The following is a 10543-nucleotide window of genomic DNA, read 5'->3' on the forward strand; positions in this document are numbered from 1 at the left end:
AGCCAGGACTTTAGCGTAACTTGACCTAGGGTCACTAGGGTCACGCTTGGTTTGCAGAGCAGACACCTGGGACAGGCTTCCTCCCACGTGTTTGCTGGGACACTTCCAAGGACTCCTCGCTCAATGATGTTCCAGCGGCTGGCGAGGCTGCTCAGTGGCTCAGCTAGACAAAAGACCTGTTCCCTCTGTTTCGTTCCAGAACTTATTGCCAGACATAATGGCTGGATGTGATGTGGGGTGGGGGTGGGGTCAGACCGGAGACAGCGCTCAGCTGAGAGCTTGAGAGACAGTGCCCAAGCCCCAGGCTGGGCTCGTTCATGTAATTGCAATAAATGGTACGTGTCCATGTGGACAGCAGACTCTTTGGTGGTTGTGGAGTCTCTTCTTGGTTCGGCCATGTCCTACTCGGTCTGGATTTTGGAATGGGAGTTTAACTGACCTGGGTTCTGGGCTTGGTACCAAATAGCGACAGTTTCTGCTGTCCTCGCCCAGGCCCCAGGGCAGGACTTCGGGCTCGCCTTCTCCCAGGACTCCCGGCTTTGCACCTGTCCAGCTCTCTAAGTGTGTCGTGCCAGCTCCAGCTGGATAATCCCCTCCCCTGGGGTCACGAGCACTCTGCTGTCACTGAATTTCAGGGTTTGCTGTTTGTTCTGTTTGCTCACTGTGCAACTCTTAAAACACTCTCACTGGCAAATGGTCTTACGGGGTAAAGGTTTGCAAGTATTGTCTGTACATTGGGAAGAAATGACAGCGAAAGCCTGGCAAATTGAAAAAACACAGAACACTGAGGAGCCCCACACACACATAATGGGGCAGTAGCTGCCTCCTCTCAGTCTCCTCTGGTCCTTGGTGATGCAGGGCAGGAGGAACTGTACCTGTTGGTACAGCAGGGCCTATGGGCTCCGGTTGCTTAGCGCATAACAGTCTCTTCCCATACTCCAAGAGTAGAGCTGGTTGCTGAGCCTAGGGTCACCCGTGCCTATATTACCAGCGACTTGGAAGACTCAGGGAGGAAGTTGGTAAGTTGAAAGTTTACCCAAGTTGCAGAGTGAGTTCAAGGTCAGTCTGGGCAAATGACAGAGGCCCTGTCTCAAAAAGAAAAGCAAATAGAGAAGGACCAGCAAGATGGCTCAGTAGGTAAAAAGTGCTTGCCACTAACGCTGACAACTTGAGTTTGATCCTCAGAGCCACCTGAAGAGAGAGAACGAGCAGACAGCTGCATGTTACCTTCCGGTCTTTGCATGCACACACCAGCACCCTCCCCAGCTAAATAAACAAAATTATTTTTCCCTATTTAAAAAACTGTATAATGTGTTTTGATTCTGTTCTCCCCAACTCCTCCCCACATCCCTCCTCAACCAACTTCTCTCTCCCAAGAAACAAAAACTCAAAACAAGCAACAAAACATCCCAACAAGAAAAAAAAAAGTAAGTAGATAAGTAAAAACACAGAGAGAAAACATGGGCCCAGGGCCTGCTTTGGTGTGTATGGTCGATATACCAGTACACTGCCATGCCGTTAGAGAACATTTATTTTCATTTTCCCATCAGGTATTCATCGCAAATAGCTTCCTAATAGTATTTTGGTAAGGGGTGGAACTTTGTGTCCACTTCCCTTTGTCCCTGAGTGATTGTGTGTGGTTTGAACTTGTGCAGATTTTGTGTGGGCTGTCAGTATCCGAGTTCATATGTGCCTCCACCCCATCACGTCTGGAAGATGCCATTTCCTCAGAGTCATCCACCACCTCTGACTCTTACATTCTTTCCATTTCTTCTAAGTAGAGCTCTGACCCTGGGGGGAGGGGTTTAGTAAAGATATCCCATTTAGGACTGAGTGCTCCAAAGTCTCCAACTCTGCATATTGTCCAGTTGCAGGTCTGTCTTCGTTACCATCCACTGCAAGAAGCCACTTCTTTGATGACGGCGGGTGATGTCCTGACCTGTAGGATATATATCTGTATGTCATTAGGAGTCATTTTATGGCTATGTTCGTTAGCAGAGTAATAGCGATCGGTTTTTCTCCCAGAACCCACAACCCCTCTAGTTTCAGTTCCGTGGCTGTTTTGGTCATGTCAGGCATGGGTTCCATCTCATGGAGTGAGCCTGAAGTCTGATCAAAAAAGAGTTGGCTCCTCCCATGACATTTGTGCCACCACTATACCAGTATATTCTACAGGCAGGTTGCTGTTGGAGGTCACAGGGTTTGCAGCTGGGTGACGATGATGATGTCTGTTTTCCTTCAGTACCCTGTGGAGCAGCGTCTAGGACCGCGAACGCTAGTCAGCGGGAGTGAAGCCGCTAGTTGGACGTAGTCATGACAGTTTCTTCAGAAATTGAAATCTTTAATTGAAAAAGTTTAAGCGTAAAGAGAGCTGGTGATACGTAGTTCAGTGGTAGCACACTTGCCTATCTGGCCTAAGCAAGACCCTAGCTTTAGTCACTGTCCGGAAAAACATTCCCTGAGGTCATTCATTTGTTCCTTAAACATGGAAAGCAAGAATGCTGGTTCTTCCCCAGCCCCTGGGCTGGGTAGCAAAAACAGTGATGGACTTGGCCTCCGAGCTATCAATTTTATTAATTTATATTTTACCCAAGACCTCCAGAAAGAAGCTAAGATGTGGTTGGACTGTCTGTTCCCTCCTCACTCCAGCTCGCTGTCCTGAGTGCTATTACCCCCTTTCCCACTTTTTCAAGACTTCTCTGTAGGGAGCCACAGGGCACACTTCTGTCCCTTCGTCCCCACTGGAATTCCCATCACTGGAATGAGCGTGCTAGTGTTCCACATAGGAAGTCAGAGTCATGGAATTCCCCTTCGAGGGTTCTTCTGAGTAACTTTCTGAGCAGGGTTCGGCTGTATCATGTTCTTAATTTGCAGCTGGTTTCTGTTGGAATCGCAGCCTGGGCCTTGCTTGCCTCTGGGGTTTTGCTCCGAAAGTCCTGTCACATTCAGAATGAAGATCTGGAACCTCTGTTGCGCTCGGGGATGCCAGAGACGGCAGAGACAAGGACAAAGCAGTGTCCATGGCAGAGTTCTGTGGAGGCTGGTGGCGACTGGAAGCACGGGGAGGTTGGTCCAGCTCAGCGTCAGGGTCATTGGAGCTCACCTGGGCGGCCCTTGGACCAAGTCTGGAGGAGCAAAGTGTAAGTGGCCTCTGACATAGAGAAGAGGCGCTCCAGGAAGAAGGCCCACCTCAGCCAAAGACAGGGATCCAGATGCTCACGCTGGCTGGAAAGCTGAAGCGAGTGCAGGAAGGGCGAGACTGCAGTCTAGTGACAGCTGTGGAAAGAAGGCCTTGCAGATGGTTGGGGAGCACGGACGTAGAGGCAGAACTATCAGGATTTTTGAAGCCTGTTCCTGGAGGATCTTGCTCTTCCTTGGGAGCCTGAAGGGAGCCCAAAGGCAAAGGGGTGAGATAAGCCTTCTGAATTAATGGTCTCAGTGAGGAGAGGTCACAAGGGGAGAGGGGACAGTAGCCTTTGAGGTGAGCAATCTCGAGCCCTCTGCTGGTCTAGGCACTGATGATGGTTGGTCCCAGAACAACACCTGGTAGGACAGGACACACATGTAGGCAAACAGGCTGCAGAGGCCCAGAAATCATGGCCACTTCAGAGGTATCCCATCCCCCTGTGCCTGTCAATCTGCCTATGTTCCTCTTGTCTAGCTTGGCTCCTGAAGATGATGGGCTTCTCTGAGGGTGAGATTCTGGCCCCTGGAGGTGGGAAGTGGTCCTGGGCCAGGAGCCTAGAGGGGCTTAGAAAATACTTTGGCTGCAGAGTTTCAGGCTCTTCCATCACCACCTGGTTGTGGCAAAGCCTTCTGGCTTTCTCCCTTCCCCCTCCTTTATTACCCAGCACCACAGCTTCTCCTTACCCATGTGCCTACCCTTGGCCATGCACACTCTTATGATGGAATTGCCCCATCAGGTCCTCAGCTGTTTTATTTAGTGGCCGCTCAACTTCAAGTTGGGTGAGGCACATAAACACCCCCATTACTTCCTGGCCACTCTTCCTTTTACACCTCCCTTGCTAAGATGTCTGCTGCCCTTGGAGCTCCTTGAGGCAGCGGATCATTGTGCAGTGGTCTGAGCCGGCAAACTCTTGCAGGCTTTGGGGTTCGCCATGTCTAGCTAGGCTGCTATCTTGCTAGGAAAGTCCAACATCTTTTAGACATGAATGAATAACACAAGCTATCCCCCTCCACCCATCTAGAAATAGAAGACACAATAATGTTGGGGGGCTGGGGATTGGAGTGCGTCCAGGCTGTTGCCAATTCACATGAGTATTGGGAGACCTTCATGATAGCAATTACTGAAGGCATTCATCTCTCTGTGGCTCCAGTAAAACAAGAGCAGGTGCCTGTCAAAAGATGTGCACGAGAAATCTCCTAGCATCTGCAGCCGTCATACACCAGACACGGAAGTAAATGTCTCTCGGCAGTAGCGGAGAAAAGTAGCTGGTGGCATATTCATACACAGGAATACTATTTGGCAATAACCAAGGAACCAAAGCACCAAGGCACTCTCCGCACAGGCAGCTTACGAACTGTTTGAAGCCGGAAGCCAAGGAATCTAGGTTGTATAGTCCAGCTGTCAGAGGCTAGTTTACCTATAACAGAAACCAGTCTGGTCCTCTGGCCAAGGGTGTGATATTGACTAGGTAGGCCACAAAGGAGCCTTCTAGGATGCAGGAAATATTTTCTAGTTTGGTGTGGGTGGTGATTACAAGGCTGAAAGTCTACACAAATAAACCATCAGTCATGCGCTTAGGTATTGATTCCGCCGTAGGAAAGTAGCTTATCAAAGGGCTTCTGAGACTCTGATTAGCTTCCTTAAGCTCCACCGTAGCCTTTTCAGTAGAATCAGGGAAGCCCACATGCCCAGCGTTTTCTTCAGAGTCCCAGAGGATTCTAATTTATGGATGGAGAAGCCCAGGGCAAAGCTAGCCACGGTTGCATGTCAAGCAAGCCAGTTGCTTGTCTGGGTCTAATGGGGTCTGGGAGGGAACTCCTTTCTCAGCTGTGGGGTGGTGGACACCACACAGAGGGCAGCACCGGTGACCCCTCCTCCCTCAGCAGCGACCTGGCCCCAGCTCTTTCTGTGCTTCCTGGAACCTGCCTTCCCCAGACGCTGTTCCCAGCACTTAAGGCTGAGAGCTAAGCCATTCCTCCACTCCAGGAAAATATTTGTTCAGGGACTTGGCACCCGCAGAGGAGGAAATCAAAGCCACTTTGGAACTGAGCAGGCGGCCTGCTGCCGGCTGCTTTGTCTGCCCTTGCAGACTACCTCGGCGCTGGTTGTGTCTAGGGCAGGGAAAAAGGAGTGCCACCTTGCAGAGGGGCCGGTGTCAGCTCTTCATTTAGTGTTCAGTCACCAGCCAGTTCCGCCAATCCAGACTGGCAAAGCCTCCTCCATGCCAGGCTGGGTGCTGGGCTTGACTTTGCTTTCCAGCCTGGTATAAGGGAGTGAGGGAGGCCAGTCAGTGGGAAGCCATGCTATCGCGGGAAGAGCACGGTGGTAGTGAGAAAGGCACTAGGAACTAGGCAGGGTGATTCTGTCCCTGGGGGCAAGTGTGATCTGTACCCCAAGTCAGCTGTAGAAAGAGGAGCTGGCAGGGCGCAGGGGGCATCTGGGAGGGAATATGGAGCAGCACAGCACGGGCAAAGGTCCCGAGTCAGCAATGCCCACTTCTTAGGAAGTCATTGGCATTGGCTAGGTTTGCAACCAGGAGTCCAGGGAGTGGGAACTGGAGAAAAGGTAGGCAGGGAACCTCCCATGATACCAGTTTGAGAGTGCGTGGACTTTATCTCCAGGGCAGAGAAGGGAGGTGGCTGTTGCAAAACATTAAAACACATTGATTTTTTTTTGAGTCTTTTTTTTTTTTAATTTAGAAAAGTGTAAAAGATAAAACTAGCTGAACATGGTGTCACAGGCCTATAATCCCAGTTATTCCAAAAGGGGAGACAAAAGGAACTGCAAATTTGAAGTCAGCTTGGGTAACTCGGGACTGTCTGTTTAGAAATGGGGGATGGGAGGAAGGAAGAACAAGACAGAATTAAAGAAAGAAAGAAGGTAAGAAAGAAAAGAGGGCCGGGCAGTGGTGGCACACGCCTTTAATCCCAGCACTTGGGAGGCAGAGGCAGGAGGATCTCTGTGAGTTCGAGGCCAGCCTGGTCTACAAGAGCTAGTTCCAGGACAGGCTCCAAAACCACAGAGAAACCCTGTCTCGAAAAACCAAAAAAAAAAAAAAAAAAAAAAAAAAAAAAAAAAAAAAAAGAGAGAGAGAGAGAGAGAGAAAGAAGAAAGGAGTGGGAAGGTGGGAAGGAAGGCAGGCATGGAGTTCAGAGCTTGTCTAGCACACATCAGGCCTTAGGTTTAATCAGAAGTATGAGAGAGGGGTCGGGGAGAAGAAGAGAAGGAGGAGAGGAGGGAGGGAGGAAGAGAAATGGATGGAGACGACAGAGCTAACCTTATCTCAGTCCTACCATCTAGATACTTCATGATGACATTTGAAAAGTTAAAAATACTGTGGGCACGTGACTAGAAGTCCAAACAGAGCGAGAAAGTACAAATAGCAAGCGAACTCTGCCTCCCCACCTGTGGCTCAGGCCAAAGGCAACTTCCTTTAATGGGGTTTCAGGGTATATTTCCAGAGTGTTTTTTCCATGCATGTTCCTGCGAGGGTAAGCCTATGCTTTTAAAACTTGCACAAAACGGCCAGCTCTCTACACGGGAGATCTGTGTGGTTTCCTTTAGCATGCCAGCACCTGCGGAGGGCTCCGCCCTGTTCTTGTAATGACTGTGGAGTACCCTCCGTGATGCAGATAGACTGACGCCATCCCGATTCTTTCTCCTGGCAGACGCCGCTTAGCAGGCCGAGGCTGCTTTCCGTGGGCAGTACCGCACACAGCTTCCTGAACTACCACAACCTCACACACTTGAGGAGTCCTTCTAGCCAGGGGTCCCAGATGGGTGGAAGGGGATGTTCTTCACGCCTGTCTTCTGAAAAAGGGTCCGGCAGCTTACAGCTGTTGCTGTGCCCAGACTACAGCAAGAGTCTCAGGTTCATCACCACACCTTATCAAATGGTCCCATCTGCTTTTCTGTGGGGTGGAGATGGCATCACGTGTCTTTTCATCCAAATTTGTTTAATTGATGATGAAGTGAGGAATCTCATCACACTTTTTTATCATTCGTGTTTCTGTGCATGTGTGCACACGTTCACGTGTGGTATAGTGTGCATACATTATATATGAATACTCAAATGTGTGTGAGTCTAGATGTGTGCATAGGTATCTGTATACATGTATGTGGAGGCCAGAGGTGTGTATATATGTATATACACACACACACACATATACATACATACATACATACATACATACATACATACACACATATATATATTCCAACTTGCATTTTGACTCAGGGTCTCTCACTTGAAACAAGAACTCACTGATTTGTCTAGTGTAGGTAGCGGGCTTGCTCCAACAATCTCTAGCCTGTGTCCTGCCGTCTGGGACTGTAGAAGGCTGTGTACTGAGGATCTACTTGGATCCTCAAGCTTACAAGGCAAGTCTTTGCCCACTGAGCCATCGCTGCAGCCTTCGTGTTTCTTTTTGCTGTTCTCCCCACCTCCTCCCACCCCACACACCCAGGAAATCTAACTTTTCAGATTTGGAGCTCACTTTCCTCACCAGCCCCTTTCTTCCCCTTGGATCCTGGGTTCGTTCTCAAACACTAAGATCCTGGAGGGATTAGCACGAGAGCCTTGGTCTTCAGGAAGTCCCACTGTTGCAGTGTTAGGGGGTTTGGGGATTCGGGATAGGGACCACAGAGAAGGATCTGTGAATGGCTTGTGAAACCTGTCAGTGGGCTGAGTGGTTTTGGCGTAAGTCTAGGGTTCCTTCGGTTCTGTTGCCCTGGCAAATCCAGTGAGTGATAAACCTGGACACAGTCCTCTGTGTAAACTACCCAGCTAGTTATTCACATGCCCCATCATCTGTGCCATGTCTCTCCTTCTCTGGCTGTGTGGGGAATGACAGGGGACAGGGCAACAAGAAAAGGGACAGTTCCCTACTTTAAGTACTATGGCCCCCTAAGCTGTGTCAATAACCCAGAAATTCCAGGATTTCAACACATAGTAATACACTGACCCACATATGTCTTCTTGGAGTTGAGCCATTAAATCCCCCGAAGGGAACAAGTGTCCCGCTGAGCTGAGTACAGAGGTGTGTGGTATACAGAGTGTTAGGGCCCTAGTTGGTCACTGAGCTGAGTACAGAGGTGTGTGGTATACAAAGTGTTAGGGCCCTAGTTGGTGAGGGGGGTTAACTGGGCTTCTGGCTGCAGTCCTTTTCTATGTAGACTCTAGGACTTGACCTAAAGGAAATACTTTAAAAATACCCCACAATGGGAAATTCTTTTTTAAAAATTTAATTTATTTAAAATTCCCTCTTGGTTTTGGTTAATTTTTTTTTTATACTTTGTATTTATGGGTTAGGGAAGATGAAGGGGAGAAGCAGGACTTGGCCTGTAGCTCAGTGATAGAGTGCTTACTTTATGTATGAGACCCTAAGCATTGCCAAGAAAAAAAACAGAAAGGAGATGTAAAAATTTTCCCTTTTAAAACCATATAAAGCATATTAATGGTGGCTCATGTCTTTAGTCCCAGCATTCAGAGGCAGAGGCAATCAGACCTCTCTCTGTGTTTGAGGCCAGCCTGATCTTTGAACTGAGACCCCATCTCAATAAAATAAACTAAACATATACATAAACATATATATATATATATATATATATATATATATATATATATTTTTTTGGTTTTTCGAGACAGGGTTTCTCTGTGGTTTTGGAGCCTGTCCTGGAACTAGCTCTTGTAGACCAGGCTGGTCTCGAACTCACAGAGATCCGCCTGCCTCTGCCTCCCGAGTGTTGGGATTAAAGGCGTGCGCCACCACCGCCCGGCTCATAAACATATATTTTATGAACAGTAGACTTGCCCCTACTGCGTATTTTTTTTTTTTTACAAATGTGCACACTTTGTGTCTCTACCCTATGGTTTGATGCAGACTTACTCTGCCCCCACACTTCTCCATGCTCCTAATGGCCAGTCAGCCCTCAGATCTTTCTGTCCTCATAGTTTTGACATAGGTTTCCAGATAGTCTGTGGGTGAAATCAGTTAGCACGAGTCATCTGAGTCTAGCCTCCCCAGGAGACAGCACTGGGCTTATCCCAGTTGGGGATCTTAGGACCTTGTTACCTTTGTGGCTACACAGTGTTATGCAGTCTGCATAGTGTTATGCAGTCAAAATACTTATGTCTAAGAGCAAATCCTGATTGGAATCCAGAAGCAGGGTCCACTCCAGAGGGCAAAAAGTCATCCTTGAGAATCCACTAAGGGGAACTGCTGCCCATCTGCCTGCCTATCTTCTCTCCTGTCTTCTTCCTCCTGCCTGCCCAGCTGTCTGTCTGCCTTCCTGTCTGTCTGCCTGCCTGTCTTCCTGTCTCTCTGTCTGCCTGCCTGTCTTCCTGTCTGTCTGCCTGCCTGCCTGTCTTCCTGTCTGTCTGCCTGCCTGCCTGTCTTCCTGTCTGTCTGCCTGCCTGTCTTCCTGTCTGTCTGCCTGCCTTCCTGTCTGTCTGCCTGCCTGTCTTCCTGTCTGTCTGTCTGTCTGCCTGCAGGATGCATTGAAATTTGCACACCCAGTGGACAGGCAAGAGTGAGTTTCAAGTCCAAACCTGTGCAACTGGAGGTGTCATGAAAGGGATACGGTCACTCCTTTAGAGTCCACAGAGGAAGACAAGATGGGGGTACAGGCAAGGTTCCTGAACTGGTCACATAAGCTCAAAATCCTGTTTCAATCCTTTTTCAGTCAAGTGAACTATCTCCCAGCATGCTACAGGGCTGAGGCCCCCTATTGGTGGTACTTGGTCTCAGTCAATGATGGGTGTTGTGATTGTACCAGTGACAGCTCAAGGCTGGAAAGGTGTCAAGAGCCCTGGGGTGACTATCTACCCCTCTATGCTCCCCTCCATCAGCGCCTCGGTTCCCCATCTGCACCTCAGCCCCCCACCAGCTGGAGAGTGTGGTACATCTTCTGGGACTCTTCCAAGATGTGGTGATCATGTCTGCCAATAGCCAGGCCTGGAACTGATGATGAAGATTCTAGCATCCTCCTTCATGCTTGATGCTCCCTGCTGCTTAAGGGATAAGGGACAGAGCCTACACTAGGCCCCTTGGTTCCTAATGGAGAAGCAGCCTGGACCGCCCTTGTAGGTCCAGCCTAGACACCCAGGATAGGCATGTGGCCTATGGGTGTGTTCTATTCTGGAGGAGGGGGACTTCATTAGTTACTGGCCTGTGCCCTCAGGTTCCCAGGACTATATTAAATGCTTGTCGGTTATTCCGCGTCTCTTCAACGTCAGGTGTGCCACTTCCCTGAATCCATTAGTTTTTTGTTACAACTGACAAGGTCCTTCCAGTTTGAAGAAGCCAGACACGAAATAGCTCATCCTCCCATTGCTTTGACCACTAACAACTGGCC

This window comes from Chionomys nivalis, chromosome 1, assembly GCF_950005125.1.
Source record: "Chionomys nivalis chromosome 1, mChiNiv1.1, whole genome shotgun sequence".
Lineage (NCBI taxonomy): Eukaryota > Metazoa > Chordata > Mammalia > Rodentia > Cricetidae > Chionomys > Chionomys nivalis.